General features: G+C 52.2%; 1 protein-coding gene across 3 annotated transcripts in view; it reads right to left on the bottom strand.

The window, feature by feature from the left end:
• The window catches only part of DLGAP4 (DLG associated protein 4), a 343252-nt gene that overhangs the window by 264249 nt on the left and 64820 nt on the right, over positions 1 to 14183 (bottom strand). For all 3 annotated transcript variants that reach the window (XM_048819748.2, XM_048819747.2, XM_048819749.2), the window contains exon 2: positions 12533 to 12664. The gene's annotated coding sequence lies outside the window, so the exon portion shown is untranslated. The remainder of the gene's footprint in view (positions 1 to 12532; positions 12665 to 14183) is intronic.

Below are 14183 nucleotides of genomic sequence, written 5' to 3'. Positions count from 1 at the left end.
TCCCTACCTGCCCTAGCTCCGCGCAGCTCCCGGAAGCGGCCACCAGGTCCCTGCAGCCCTTAGATGCATGGGCATCCAGGGAGGCTCCATGCGCAGCCCCTGTCCCAAGGGTCAGCTCCGCAACTCCCATTGGTCGGGAACCATCTCCCACACCCCAACCCCCTGCCCCAGCCCAGAGTCCCCTCCTGCATCTGAACTCCCTGCTGGAGCCTGCATGCCCCAACCCCATGCACCAGTCCCCTCCTGCACCCCAAACCCCTCATCTCTGGCCCCACCCCAGAGCCTGCACCCACAGCCGGAGTCCTCACCCCCACAACCCTCTGCTCCAGCCCAGAGCCCTCTCCCTCACCCTGAACCACTCATTTCTTGTCCCACCTGGAGCCTGCACCCCCCAGGCCAGAGCCCATACCCACCCCTCACACCCCAACCCCCTGTCCTAGCCTGGAGCCCTCTTCTGCACCCCTCATCCCCGGCCCCACCCCAGAGCCCACACCCCCAGCCAGAGCCCTCACCCCCCTCCTGTACCCCAACCCCCTATCCCAGCCCGGTGAAAGTGAGTGAGGGTGGGGGAGAGCGAGCGACACAGGGAGGGGGATGGAGTGGGTGGGGGCGGGGCCTTGGAGAAGGGGCGGGGCAGGGGTGTTCAGTTTTGTGCGATTGGAAAGTTGGCAACCCTAGCTCTGCCCATTTCCTTGGTAGGGGTGAGTATCGGGTGCCCAACTCCTCCCCCACCCCTCCTGGAGCCCCAGCTGCCATCTGCGCAGACGCAACCGGGAAGAGGAAAAAGCTTTATCCCCCACTTCCCTCCTGTACAGCCACATTAGGGCTCACCCCAAAACGGTGTCCCACATGGCTGCCCGCCTGACACCCAGCCACAGATCAGTCACTCCCAAGCACCTACCAGCACGCGGGGGGTGCTGGCAATCAGGGAGCCTCCCCTCTCAGCACCTAGCCCTCCTTGAGGCCAGCTGTGCCATCACTTCACCACCCACAGAGCTGAGCCGCCCAAGGGGGAGCCTGTGCTGTGACCGAGGAAACGTTATGCAGAGAGCACCTAGGGGAGGCTGCCAATTTCCCATTGACAACCCTCCGTCACTCTGTTCCTATGACTACAGATGGAGCAGGCAGGTGGAGGTGGCTTTAAGCCCTCTGTGCATGGCCTATTGTCTGGGGCTGAGCAGGGGCCGTCGTGGCTCCTGCTGAAAGTTACAGCAGTCTCAGGGCTGCTGTAACCTTCATGTTACTTTGCCTGGCCCCCACTGTGCCCTGAGAAGCAGAGGAGAGTTGCAGCTCAGCATATTACGTGCCCCTAATCCACCCCTTACGCTTGGGCTGACAGCAGCGCTGGCTGCACAGGGGTTACTCTTAGGAGGGCATTTCTGCCCATTTCAAGGCCCCTTTAGGCTTCCGGGGCAGTATCAGAGCCTTGCTGTAATGGAGACTCAAGCGCAGTGCTTGGAAGAAGCGAGAGAAACCTGTATGTATCTACACATATAGCATGAAAGACTAGAGCCAGGAAAGACCAAAACAGACCACTCCATTGCACTTCCCCTCCCTCAGCTCCTGCATCTCTTCACAGGAACCACAGAACCAGTGTGCAGGGACTTAGGAGCCTGGGTTTGCCTCTCCGCTGTTCTTTTAAGACCCACATTGTGATAGTCACCTAAAGTTCTGGGAGACAATTCTTCCCCTGTGGTGCCTACTCATGAGAAGAGAGGGAGGGGTGGCCAGACTTGTGGGCTCTATTTCCTAGAGCTGACCACAAAGCCGTGCAATCACATCAATCCCATTTGTTTGCCCAGCTCCGTTCGGTGCACCCTACGGGCTGGCTCTTTTTGGTTTCTTCTCCGTCGGCGCGCCAGTCGGATTCATAGATTCATAGATATTTAGGCCAGAAGGGACCATTATGATCATCTAGTCTGACCTCCTGCACAATGCAGGCCACAGAATTTCACCCACCACTCCTAAAAAAGACCTCACATCTATATCTGTGCTATTGAAGTCCCCAAATTGTAGTTTGAAGACCTCAAGGAGCAGAGAATCCTCCAGCAAGTGACCCGTGCCCCATGCTACAGAGGAAGGCGAAAAACCTCCAGGGCCTTCCAATCTGCCCTGGAGGAAAATTCCTTCCCGACCCCAAATATGGCGATCAGCTAAACCCTGAGCATATGGGCAAGATTCATCAGCCAGATACTACAGAAAATTCCTTCCCGGGTAACTTGGATCTTACCCCATCTAAAAACCCATCACAGGCCATTGGGCCTATTTACCATGAATATTTAATTACCAAAACCATGTTATCCCATCATACCATCTCCTCCATAAACTTATCGAGTTTAATCTTAAAGCAAGATAGATCTTTTGTCCCCACTACTTCCCTCGGAAGGCTATTCCAAAACTTCACTCCTCTGATGGTTAGAAACCTTCGTCTAATTTCTAATCTAAATTTCCTAGTGGCCAGTTTATATCCATTTGTTCTTGTGTCCACATTGGTACTGAGTTTAAATAATTCCTCTCCCTCTCTGGTATTTATCCCTCTGATATATTTATAGAGAGCAATCATATCTCCCCTCAACCTTCTTTTAGTTAGGCTAAACAAGCCAAGCTCCCTGAGTCTCCTTTCATAAGACAAGTTTTCCATTCCTCGGATCATCCTAGTAGCCCTTCTCTGTACCTGTTCCAGTTTGAATTCATCCTTCTTAAACATGGGAGACCAGAACTGCACACAGTATTCCAGGTGAGGTCTCACCAGTGCCTTATATAATGGTACTAAAACCTCCTTATCCCTACTGGAAATACCTCTCCTGATGCATCCCAAGATGACATTAGCTTTTTTCACAGCCATATCACATTGGCAGCTCATAGTCATCCTTTTGATTGAGGTCGTCGGCAGGAATGCATGCAGCTCTGGGGAGAGTGTTTGCTAATCAGCAGCCGCTGCAGAGAGAGAGAGCCATCGACCTCCAGGAGAGCCGCTCTCAGGAGCAGGCCTGGGGATCTCTGGACCAGTTCTGCTCCTAATCCCTAGCTCTGCAGTACGAGCCTCTCTCTAGGGTCAGGCACGCTAGGAAGGGGCAGGCTGCTGGCTGGTTACGGCAGGGGAGGAAGGTCGCCTGTCTGCCCTTCTCCGCTAGCCCTACCCTCACGCGTGGAGCAGCTCCCCTGAAGTCAATGAGGTTGCAGATCAGAGGTGGGGGAAGGCAGCAGAGTCACAGGTTGGGTGGCAGCTCAGAGTTAGGGGAAAGATCAAGCCCTGTAAGTGCCCTGCCTGGTCTACACTACGAGTTTATGTTGGATTTAGCAGCATTACATTGAATTAACCCTGCACCCGTCCACACAACAAAGCCATTTTTTCCGACATAAAGGGCTCTTAAAACCAATTTCTGTAGTCCTCCCCAAGGAGGGGATTAGCGCTGAAATCGACATCGCTGTTTCGAATTAGGGTTAGTGTGGACACAATTCGAAGGCATTGGCCTCCGGGTGCTATCCCACAGTGCACCATTGTGACTGCTCTGGACAGCACTCTGAACTTGGATGCACTGGCCAGGTGTACAGGAAAAGCCCCGGGAACTTTTGAATCTCATTTCCTGTTTGGCCAGGTGAGCTCATCAGCACAGGTGACCAGGCAGAGCTCATCAGCACAGGAGACCATGCAGTCCCAGAATCGAAAAAGAGCTGCAGCATGGACCAAACGGGAGGTACTGGATCTGATCGCTGTATGGGGAGAGGAATCCGTGCTATCAGAACTACGTTCCAAAAGACGAAATGCCAAAACATTTTAAAAAATCTCAGAGGCCATGAGGGACAGAGGCTACAGCAGGGACGCAACACAGTTCTGCGTGAAACTTAAGGAGCTCAGACAAACGTACCAGAAAACCAAAGAATCAAATGGACGCTCCGGGACAGAGCCCCAGACATGCCGCTTCTACGCGGAGCTGCATGCAATTCTAGGGGAGGCCACCACCACTACCCCACCCCTGTCCGTGGACTCCAATGATGGGGTACTCTCTGCCATGCCTGAGGATTTTGCGGACGGGGAAGAGGAGGAGGAGGAGGACGACGAGCTTGAGGAGCATACACAGCACACCGTTCTCCCCGACAGCCAGCATCTTTTTATCACCCTGACTGAAATACCCTCCAAACCCAACGAAGCCGGAGAAGGGACCTCTGGTGAGTGTACCTTTTAAAATATAATATATGTTATAAAAGCAAGCGGTTTTTAATGATTAAGTAGCCCTGAGGACTTGGGATGCTTTCATGGCCAGTACAGCTACTGGAAAAGTCTATTAACGTGTCTGGGGATGGAGCGGAAATCATCTAGGGTCATCTCCAGGAAGTTCTCCTAGAGGTACTCTAAAAGCCTTTGCAGAAGGTTTCTGGGAAGAGCAGCCTTATTCCATCCTCCATGGTAGGACACTTTACCACGCCATGCTAGTAGCAAGTAATCTGGTATCATTGCATGACAAACCCTGGCAGCGTATGGTCCCAGTGTTTGCTGGTATTCAAGCAACATCCGTTCTTTATCTCTCTGTGTTATCCTTAGGAGAGTGATATCATTCATGGTAACCTGGTTGAAATAGGGGAATTTAATTAAGGGAACATTCAGAGGTGGCCGTTCCTACTGGGCTGTTTGCTTGTGGCCGAAAAGAAATCCTCCCCGCAGTTAGCCACGTGGTGTTGTGGGGCGGGGGGGGCATTGGTGCTGAGCTGTTCGCATTTGGTTAGCAGGGATCTTCCCTGATACCAGCCACACGGTGGGGTGAGGGGTAAAGCAATCGTCCCAGAGAATTGGATAGCGGGGGGTGAGGGGGAAGAGGAGCGGGAGTTAGTTAACACGTTAACAGGAAAACCGCAGCACTAAATGGCCAACTCAACGTGCTTTGCTTGGTATGGGAGAGGAGGGCGCTGCTGTTATGAAGGTTGCAGAAGCCGAAAGACTATGGCTTATCATGGCCACCTGCAATCCAAATTCTGTTGCCTGGCCCTGCGTGTGTGATCTCTAACACCAAAGCCGCAGGCACTCACTATAAGATGCAAAATGCGACCTTGCACCAAAATCATATGTGCTATGTAATGTGAATAGCGTTGTTCACCGTGAAAGAGTATAGCCATTATTCTGTAAAATGTATCTTTCAAAATACTTCATTCCCTTTTGTCCTCCAGCAGCTGCAAATGTTTCAACCCTCCCTCCTCTGTCCCAAAGGCTATCTCAGATAAGGTGGTGAAAAAAACGCACGCACAGCGAAATGTTCTCTGAGCTCATGCAGTCGTCCGGCACTGACAGAGCTCAGCAGAATGCATGGAGGGACACAATAGCAGCGTACAGGAAAGTGGCCGATGAACGTGAGGAGAGGTGGCGGCAGGAAGATCAGAGGAGGCAGGAGGCAACACTGAGGCTACTGCTGGATCAAACGGACATGCTCTGGCGCCTGGTGGAGGTTCAGGAATGGCAGCAGGATCACAGACTGTCGCTGCAGCCCCTGTTTAACCACCCTCCCTCCTCCCCAAGTTCCATCGTCCTCACCCAGACGCCCAAGAATGCGAGGAGGGAGGCTCTGGGCACCCAACCACTCCACCCCAGTGCACAGCCCAAGCAACAGAAGGCTGGCACTCAACAAGTTTTAAAGTGGCCTTTTCCTTCCCTCCTCCCCTCCTCCCACACCCCACCCAGGCGACCTTGTGCATTATCTCCCTATTTTTATAATCAATTAATACATGTTTTTTAAACGATAGTGACTTTATTTCCTTTACAAGCAAGTTGTGATCGAAGGGGGGAGGGCAGGTGGCTTACATGGAATGTAGAGGCAACCAAGGGGGCGGGTTTTCATCAAGGAGAAATGAATAGAAGTGTCACACAGTACCCTGGCCAGTCATGAAACTGGTTTTCAAAGCTTCTCTGATGCGCCGCGCTTCCTGCTTTGCTCTTCTAACCGCCCTGGTGTCTGGCTGGTCATATTCAGCGGCCAGGCGATTTGCCTCAACCTCCCACCCCACCATAAACATCTCCCCCTTACTCTCACAGAGACTGTGGAGTACACAGCAAGCAGCAATAACAATGGGAATATTGGTTTCGCTGAGGTCTGAGTGAGTCAGTAAACTGCGCCAGCGCGCCTTTAAACGTCCAAATGCACATTCTACCACCTTTCTGCACTTGCTCAGCCTGTAGTTGAACAGCTCCTGACTACTGTCCAGGGTGCCTGTGTACGGCTTCATGAGCCAGGGCATTAAGGGGTAGGCTGGGTCCCCAAGGATAGCTGTAGGCATTTCAACATCCCCAACAGTTATTTTCTGGTCTAGGAAGTAAATCCCTTCCTGCAGCTGTTTAAACAGACCAGAGTTCCTGAAGATGCGAGCGTCATGAACCTTTACCGACCATCCCACGTTGATGTTGGTGAAACGTCCCTTATGATCCACCAGTGCTTGCAGCACCATTGAAAAGTACCCCTTGCGGTTTATGGCTGCCATGGTGCTCCGGTCCCAAGATAGGGATATGGGTTCCGTGTATAGCCCCAGCACAGTTAGGGAATCCCATTGCAGCAAAGCCATCTACTATGACCTGCACATTTCCCAGAGTCACTACCTTTGATAGCAGCAGCTCAATGATTGCGTTGGCTACTTGCATCACAGCAACCTCCACAGTAGATTTGCCCACTCCAAATTGATTACCCACTGACCGGTAGCTGTCTGGCGTTGCAAGCTTCCACAGGGATATTGCCACTCGCTTTTGAACTGTGAGGGCTGCTCTTATCTTGGTATTCTTGCACTTCAGGGCAGGGGAAAGCAAGTCACAAAGTTCCATGAAAGTGCCCTTACGCATGCGAAAGTTTTGGAGCCACTGGGAATCACCCCAAACCTGCAACACTATGCAGTGCCACCACTCTGTGCTTTTCCCGGGCCCAGAATCGGCGTTCCACAATATGAGCCTGCCCCAGTAACACCATGATCTCCAAATTGCCTCCTTGCCTCGTTTTTCAGGTGCTGGTTCTGCATAAACTGCACGATAATGCATGAGGTGTTTACAATGGTCATAACTGCTGCAGTGAGCTGAACGGGGTCCAGGCTTGCCATGCTATGGCGTCTGCTCGGGCAATCCAGGGAAAAGGGCGCAAAATGATTGTCCGCTGTTGCTTTCACGGAGGGAGGGAGGGTTGACTGATGACATTTACTCATAACCACCCGCGACAAATTTTTGGCCCCATCAGGCATTGGGAGCTCAGCCCAGAATTCCAATGGGCAGCAGGGACAGTGGGATAGCTACCCACAGTGCACTGCTCGGAATATCGACGCTTGCCACGTACTGTGGACGCACACCTCCGACTTAATGTGCTTACTGTGGACACATGCACTCGAGTTTATACCATCCATTCCCAAAAATCGACTTCTGTAAAATCGGAGTACTTTCCTAGTGTAGACATGACCTTAGTTCCAACCCCCACCCTGCCCCCGCCCCCGCCACCTGCTTCCCCTTTGCTTCCCTCTACTGCTGGCAGCTGTCCGGTGAGTCCCAGAAGACCAGAAGGGGACCAGGAGTATGGCTTTATTCCCCCGCCTCCCCCCAGCTACCTGCTGTCATGTGACATTGCGGGATGAAGGAGAGGCAGCATCTTACGTGCTGGCTTTGTCCGCAAGAGCCAGTGGGCAGCTCTGGCTCTCTTGCAAGGCTGTGAGCCGCACGCCAGGACATTTGGCACCTGGCTCCCAGTTTCTATGCTGGCTCTCGAGTGGGGGCTTGGCACAAACCAGTGACATGATTCACCTTCCAATTTGCAGTGGCCTCTGCCTGCCAAAAAAAGACACTCCCAACCTCACGAGTGAGACTTCATCTCCCCGGGGCGCTAGAGCAGACAGACAGAGGAGGTCTCAGGGAGGCTGGGAGTGAGGGGCTTGTGGGGGGGGGGGGGAGAAAGAGGGGCTGGTCAAACAGATTTATTTGCTGAAGTTTTTTTTAAAAGGGGAAAAATATAGTAAAATAAAGTGAAAGCGACAGCTCCAATTTCTGCGTTAATGAATAAATGAAACACATCCCAAGAGGATAATTAAAACGCTTTGAACCAAATATTTGTCAACTAAATAAAAAAAAAAAGCCAGAGACAAATCAAGCAACTGCAATTAAGGGGAAGAGACGTATGTGTGATTACAGGGGGGAGGGGGAGAAGACGGAGACTACCCGCAAGCAGACGCGTGGCTGCGAGTCACCCAGCCTCCTGCAGGGCCCGTGCTCTCCACTCTCCAACCATTACACTGCATGCTGAGGTTGGTAACTAGGGTAGCTTGTGAAGATCCTCCCTGTCCCATAGTACCTGCATTTTGTTCCCATCTGAAAGGTACCAGCAGGAGCAAAGGAGTCAGTAGGAAAAACTTTTTCACTAGGAGGGTGGTGAAGGACGGGAATGCGTTACTTAGGGAGGTGGTGGAATCTCCTTCCTTAGAGGTTTTTAAGGTCAGGCTTGACAAAGCCCTGGCTAGGATGATTTCATTGGGGATTGGTCCTGCTCGAGCAGGGGGTTGGACTAGATGACCTCCTGAGGTCACTTCCTACCCTGATTTTCTATGATTCTATGAATTCCAACCCATTGGGTAGAATTAAAAACCCTGGGAGGAAAATCTGGTGTGTCCTCCACTTAACCCTACCCCCTCATATTTTCTTTCCCTCACTTCTGTCCTCAGACCCATGCTCAAGCCCCTGTACTGTGACAAACATCCACAAACTACCCTGCAGTCTCTCAGTCAGCTAATGGACGTTCCCAGGTAACATTCCCGCCCCCCTCCCGCCCGCCCTCTTGTTCCAGATCTGCAACAGGCAGCAGTGTTCCCCACCCCATTGTGCTTTACATTTCTCTGCCCTGCTACCACTTTCTCACTGCTTTTGCAGCCTGTTCCAGAGGAGAGCAGCACACTGCGTTCTCTCTTATGGAGACTTAGCTTTTGTTCTTTCTTGTGGATTTCCCTTTGTTTAAAATAAAAGTCATTTTCAACTGAAGAGACAGCTTTTGCTCTTGGGCTATGGAAAGCATGACAAATGTGGCACAGCACCATCAGGGACCGCACAGTATCGAACAGGAAGCAGGCTCAAGCAAGACTTGGGGACAGACAAGACTTTAGGAGTTCTCCCAGTCACACTCTGAATTTGGTCTCATCCATTCTGTTGCTGATGGCACAATTAGACTGCTACCATTCTACACAGGTTCTTATCCACCTTGAACACCACCCTATCTGAGAGCCTTCAAGCAGTGCATTAAGCAATGGGACTAATGTCAGTCACAGGTGGTTCATTCTTTCACGTCCGCTCCCCACTGGAGGACTGGTTTGGCAGGGTGTTTTGGGGTTTCGGTCCACATCACTCTGGATTTATAGCAGAGAGCATGGGTCCAAGAAGCAGGCCTGGACCTCGGAGCAGAAGATGGCAAGGTTTGTGATGGTGCTTAGGCCCAGTTCCTTAGTCACAGACACCCAATACTCCCTGCTTCTTTGGAACCCATTTCCCTCAGCCACATAAAAGAATCTTTCCGAAGGACCTTCCCACAATTTCAATGTCACAGTTGGCAGGCAAAAAAAGAAAAAGGAACCATCCAATACATTAACACTACACTTGCTATAAAAGACACACACACACCCTGTTAATCATCTTAAATGACACTGTGGGACTACAAATAAGTCCTTTTACTGGCACAGGCGGTGGGCAAAAAAAAGTAATTCTGTGCAAAATGCCATAGATTCTCCTGCAGTGATAGCTCAGGAAAATGTGATGAGAGGTTATAACTGCTGAAGAAGCAATTTGCTGTCAAGGATGCAGATCTAAATTGTTCTCCGCTTTCTGGGATGAAGTAATTGGGCATCTCACCTGCATACAAGGCAGCGTCTTGTTCAGCGCTGCCAACTCTCGCGATGTTAGCACAAGTCTTGCCATTTTTACTGCTCATCTTAAAACCCAAGCCCCCAGAGATGAGAATCTCAGCTTTTATTAAAAAGAGTAAGTTTCTAGTGTTAAGGAAAAGTTAGCACATGTGACTCCATTTTGGTTTGGGGCCCACCATTGTTTAAATGCCAGCACATCATACACCAGGAGGAGTGATCCTTAGATACTGAATCCCTGTGAAAATCCTCCTCCTTGTCTCCAGCCTGCCTTCACTCCCAGTATCTGGTTTTTGTTAGTCTCTAACTCCCTGTCTCTTGGCCTTGATGTGAGGCCTCCCATTCCGATAATAAAAGTTACTGATGCATGGCTTTAGGACCATGCTGTGTAATTAACATACTGATATAGCACGAGGAATGCACCAAGCAGGGATAGATGGTAGATAAGACAAGGGTTTGTTTATTGGCTAAGGTTTCCGATGCCTGAGGGCAACATGCTTTGCTAAAAAGTATATAACCTTTGTATAATCTGTATTCAGGGTTCCCCCTTCCCCCGGCTAGCAGGGGGGCACCATGCTCGAGCATAATAAACTTAGTGTCTTTTGGGAACTCTGCAGTTGTGGACTTTGTTTCTGTGCCTCAGCCTAGATTCGAACTGTGCGTGTCCTATCAGGTATAATTCGCAGCATTGGTGTGCGTGTCCTATGAGGTATAATTCATAACACTAGTCCACGTGTTTGCAGAGAAAAACCTGAAAATGTGATTCACGTCCACCCTGAAGGCACAGCAACGATGTAGGCAAACAAAAAACCCACCATATATTATTTTTTTTTAAATTTCATTATTTTTGAGGCACTCATGATTTTTGGAGTCCTGGAATACTTGGGGTTGCCTGGAGCTGGTTTTGCCACATGGCAGGAGGTTAATTTGGAGGCTTTGAGTCTGTTTTGTAGATGTCATTTTTCCTCCTCTTTATTTCCTTCGCTAGCCCTTGGAAAAGCACGACTAATGAATGCTCCTTATCAGGCTCTGTAAGGCCTATTGATCCCATCATGTAGATCCCATCATCACCGCGCCTCTGTATGGATCTCACAGGCTCCGGGACAGAATACGTTGTTAGTGGGCTTCCTCGTACAGTTCCCCAGGCTTTGTTCTACATTATAGGAGCGATCGCATTGATCCTTGGGAAACGGAGGAAAACGCAAGCAACAAGGCTGAGTGGGCTGCAACATTCGAAAGACGGGCTCACGGGGCTTTTTGTAATGTCCCTGCTGGAGGCTGCTGTGACCAACCATTTCCCACACCCAGACACCATCTCAGTCCCCCAGATACACGTCTAAAGCACACGGCTCTGTTTGGTCATCTGAGGGTGCAACTCAACTGGCAGATGGTGGCACCACAGTGGTTCATAACCACTGCATACCAGGGCCCTCCTCCACATCACCAGAGGCCTCACCCCATTTAGCAACATGGGAGGGGCAGAGTGCTCAGGAACCCTGGACCCACCTGCCCAGCACAGAGCAGTCTGTGCAGCTAGAGAAGCCAAAGCATCCTGCTTTTCCCCTCGGGGAAGAGATGGCCTGGCTGGGATTTCACACAGCTCCTTGGCAGGCCACTGGTATCCGGGGGGAGGGGGGGGCGGAGGGGAAGGGAGACAGGCACCTTGGTATCCAGCCAACAGCGTGCGCAAAGGTGTAGAATTTGAACTCTGGGCCCCTGGCTTCCACCTTGCACGGCGGGAGCAGGAGAGCCGGGTGCCCAGCAGAAACGGGGCCATGCTACCACATGCTGAGCACAGACCCCGCTGCTCCCGGTGCTCTGCTCCACCAGGAAATGGATGGCCACCCCCGCCCCCCACGGCACAGCCACCAGGAACACAGAGCCCTCACCAGCACAACCCCCTCTTGCTCACCACACCCTTCGCGGCGCTACTCTCTAGGCCTCGTCCCACCACGGCCAGCAAGCCATCTGGTTCATGCAGCCAAGCCAGCTGGTTCATGCAGCCAAGCCATATACCCTGCCGGGGGCTGTCTTGGTGTGGGCAGCCTAGCCACTGCATGCGGAGCAGAGACAGGTCCCAACTTGAAGGATTACTGCAGCCTTCCTGGCTTCACACATCCCACAGCAGATCCCTTCAGATGTAGATCTAGCACACGGACACCCCAATGATGAGCTCATTAGAAGACCCATCGGCTCTCTCCTCTTTGACCCATGCATACTCCTCCTTTCCTGATCCAGACTCCCCCACCAATGCAGCAGCTATTTATATAGGCCCATCATCTTCAGAGCAGCACTTCAGTTGGCATCTCCTGACATTTGAACCCAATGCTTTTGCCTGCCGGTTTCCTAAGCAATGCCCTGAGGGTGCTGGTCGGGCTGTGCTCCGGCTCAGTCCCTCAAAACTCCTTGCTATGCTACAGGCAAGAGATAGCAGGAGGATGGCATGTGGGGGTTGCATTTCCAGTCGTGGGGGAAGGGAGAATAACCAGCAATCACTTTAACCCTCTTCCCCACAGAGAAGCCATCCAGGTGCTGGAAACACCTGGGTCAATGGCACCGTGTGTCTGGTTCGGTTTGTGCTGCTGTGCTGGGGATCACACTCCCCAGCTGGCCGTGGATGCCATGCCCCCAACTAACAGGAATCGCTCACAGCCTGAGGGACTCTGCAGGGGGTGCCTACCTCACACCAGGGTCCTGCTCTCGTTCACAGCCTGCAGGTTGTGCATGTCCACATGGTCACCGTGTGGGGTCCCCAGGGTGGGCGGCGAGCGAGGCACTGGCTGCTACAACAGGGCAAGCTGCTGTCCTCGAGCTGGGGAGGAGAACGGAAAACAAGAGTCAGAGGGGTCATAAAGCAAACCCAGCATGGGAGGTGTAGCTGCACTGATCACCCCAGGGCCCTCTCTGCCCCCTCACATTCCCAACACCCCCTCCACCCCACACAAGGAAGGGTGGTCTTCACCCCTCTCTCTCAGACACACCCTGGACCCACATGCGCAGGGGTCTGTCTCCTCCTCCTCTCACCCCCAGAACTCTCACCATTTCTTAAGGGAGCAAATTCGTTCTGTTATAACCTCTGTCCTACATTGGGTCCCCAGCCCCTCGCTGCATCTCGGGCTGCCCTCACCCCCAGTCCACCCTTCCAACAGGCCTGTACAGGCACTTGGCGTTACTGAACAGGCATCTAGTGTGTTTGCTGACACCTGGGGAGGATGAAGGGACACGGGTCTGGTTTACCTACCCTGAGGGGCTGTGAGCTGCCAGTCCAATGGGAAACATTGCCACCTGTGACAGACAACCACTCCTCCGGATACCCCTTGTGGCATGGCTTGGCCTGGCCGGTGCGCTGCCCTCTACTGCCCTGGCTAGCTCTTAGAATATCATAGAATCTCAGGGTTGGAAGGGATCTCAGGGGGTCATCTAGTCCAACCCCCTGCTCAAAGCAGGACTAATCCCCAATTTTTGCCCCAGATCCCTGAATGGCCCCCTCAAAGATTGAACTCACAACCCTGGGTTTAGCAAGCCAATGCTCAAACCACTGAGCTATCCCTCCCCCCAGACACCCCTCCCAAGCAGAATAGTTTAAATGGAGACTCCCCCTGTGAGAGTTTCATTGGTTAAGTCTCTTACAGCATATCAATTAGACATTAGCCTCTCAAGTCCAACGCTGGTTTCCCAGAGCCCTCCTTCTAGGGGCGGGGAGGGGGAATTTAGGCTAGCTATAATCATCACTCATCTATTCTGGGCGAGCCCCTGTTAACTCTGTCTTTCCCCCTTGCAAGCTGTCTGCCCCACTCTCTCTCCTCCTCTGTCTCCCAGGAGGCTTCTCTTTAATCTCCCAGGCAGGGCTGATTTAGCCACCTATTGCTATGGAGCACTGATTTTCCCCACCTGGGGAGGAGAGCCAACTGAGCCACAGGTGGGGCAGGGCCCATCACCCCTTAAAGGGACCAGTCATCTTCTGACACTTCCCTTTGCCTCCCAGCTGGTGCCTAGCCCCATAGCTTTAGTTCTTGCTCTTGGAATCGGAGTGCTTTCTTCACCACCTCCTGCTTTGCCGAAGCAGCAAGAAATGATGGGAAGCAGGAGAGCTTCTCTTCCCAGGATGGCTGGTTGACACAGCAGCTCCTCGGTTCTCCATCGCGAAGGCTAAGGCTCCCCTGGCCCGCACGCCCCTGGTGTTTTATGAAGAGCCTTTGCAGCTAGATCCCCACAATATGGGGTGGCGTTCTAAGCACCCCAGTGCACAGGCACAGCCTGAGACCAAGGCAAGGAGCAACATGCTCAGCCTGAGTCTAGGCTCCCAAACCCCAGCTTCTCTAAGGAGAAAC

The sequence above is a fragment of the Caretta caretta genome, chromosome 13 (assembly GCF_965140235.1).
Source record: "Caretta caretta isolate rCarCar2 chromosome 13, rCarCar1.hap1, whole genome shotgun sequence".
NCBI lineage: Eukaryota > Metazoa > Chordata > Testudines > Cheloniidae > Caretta > Caretta caretta.
The sequence above is the reverse complement of the archived record's forward strand: the minus strand, read 5'-3'. Positions and strand labels throughout refer to the sequence as shown.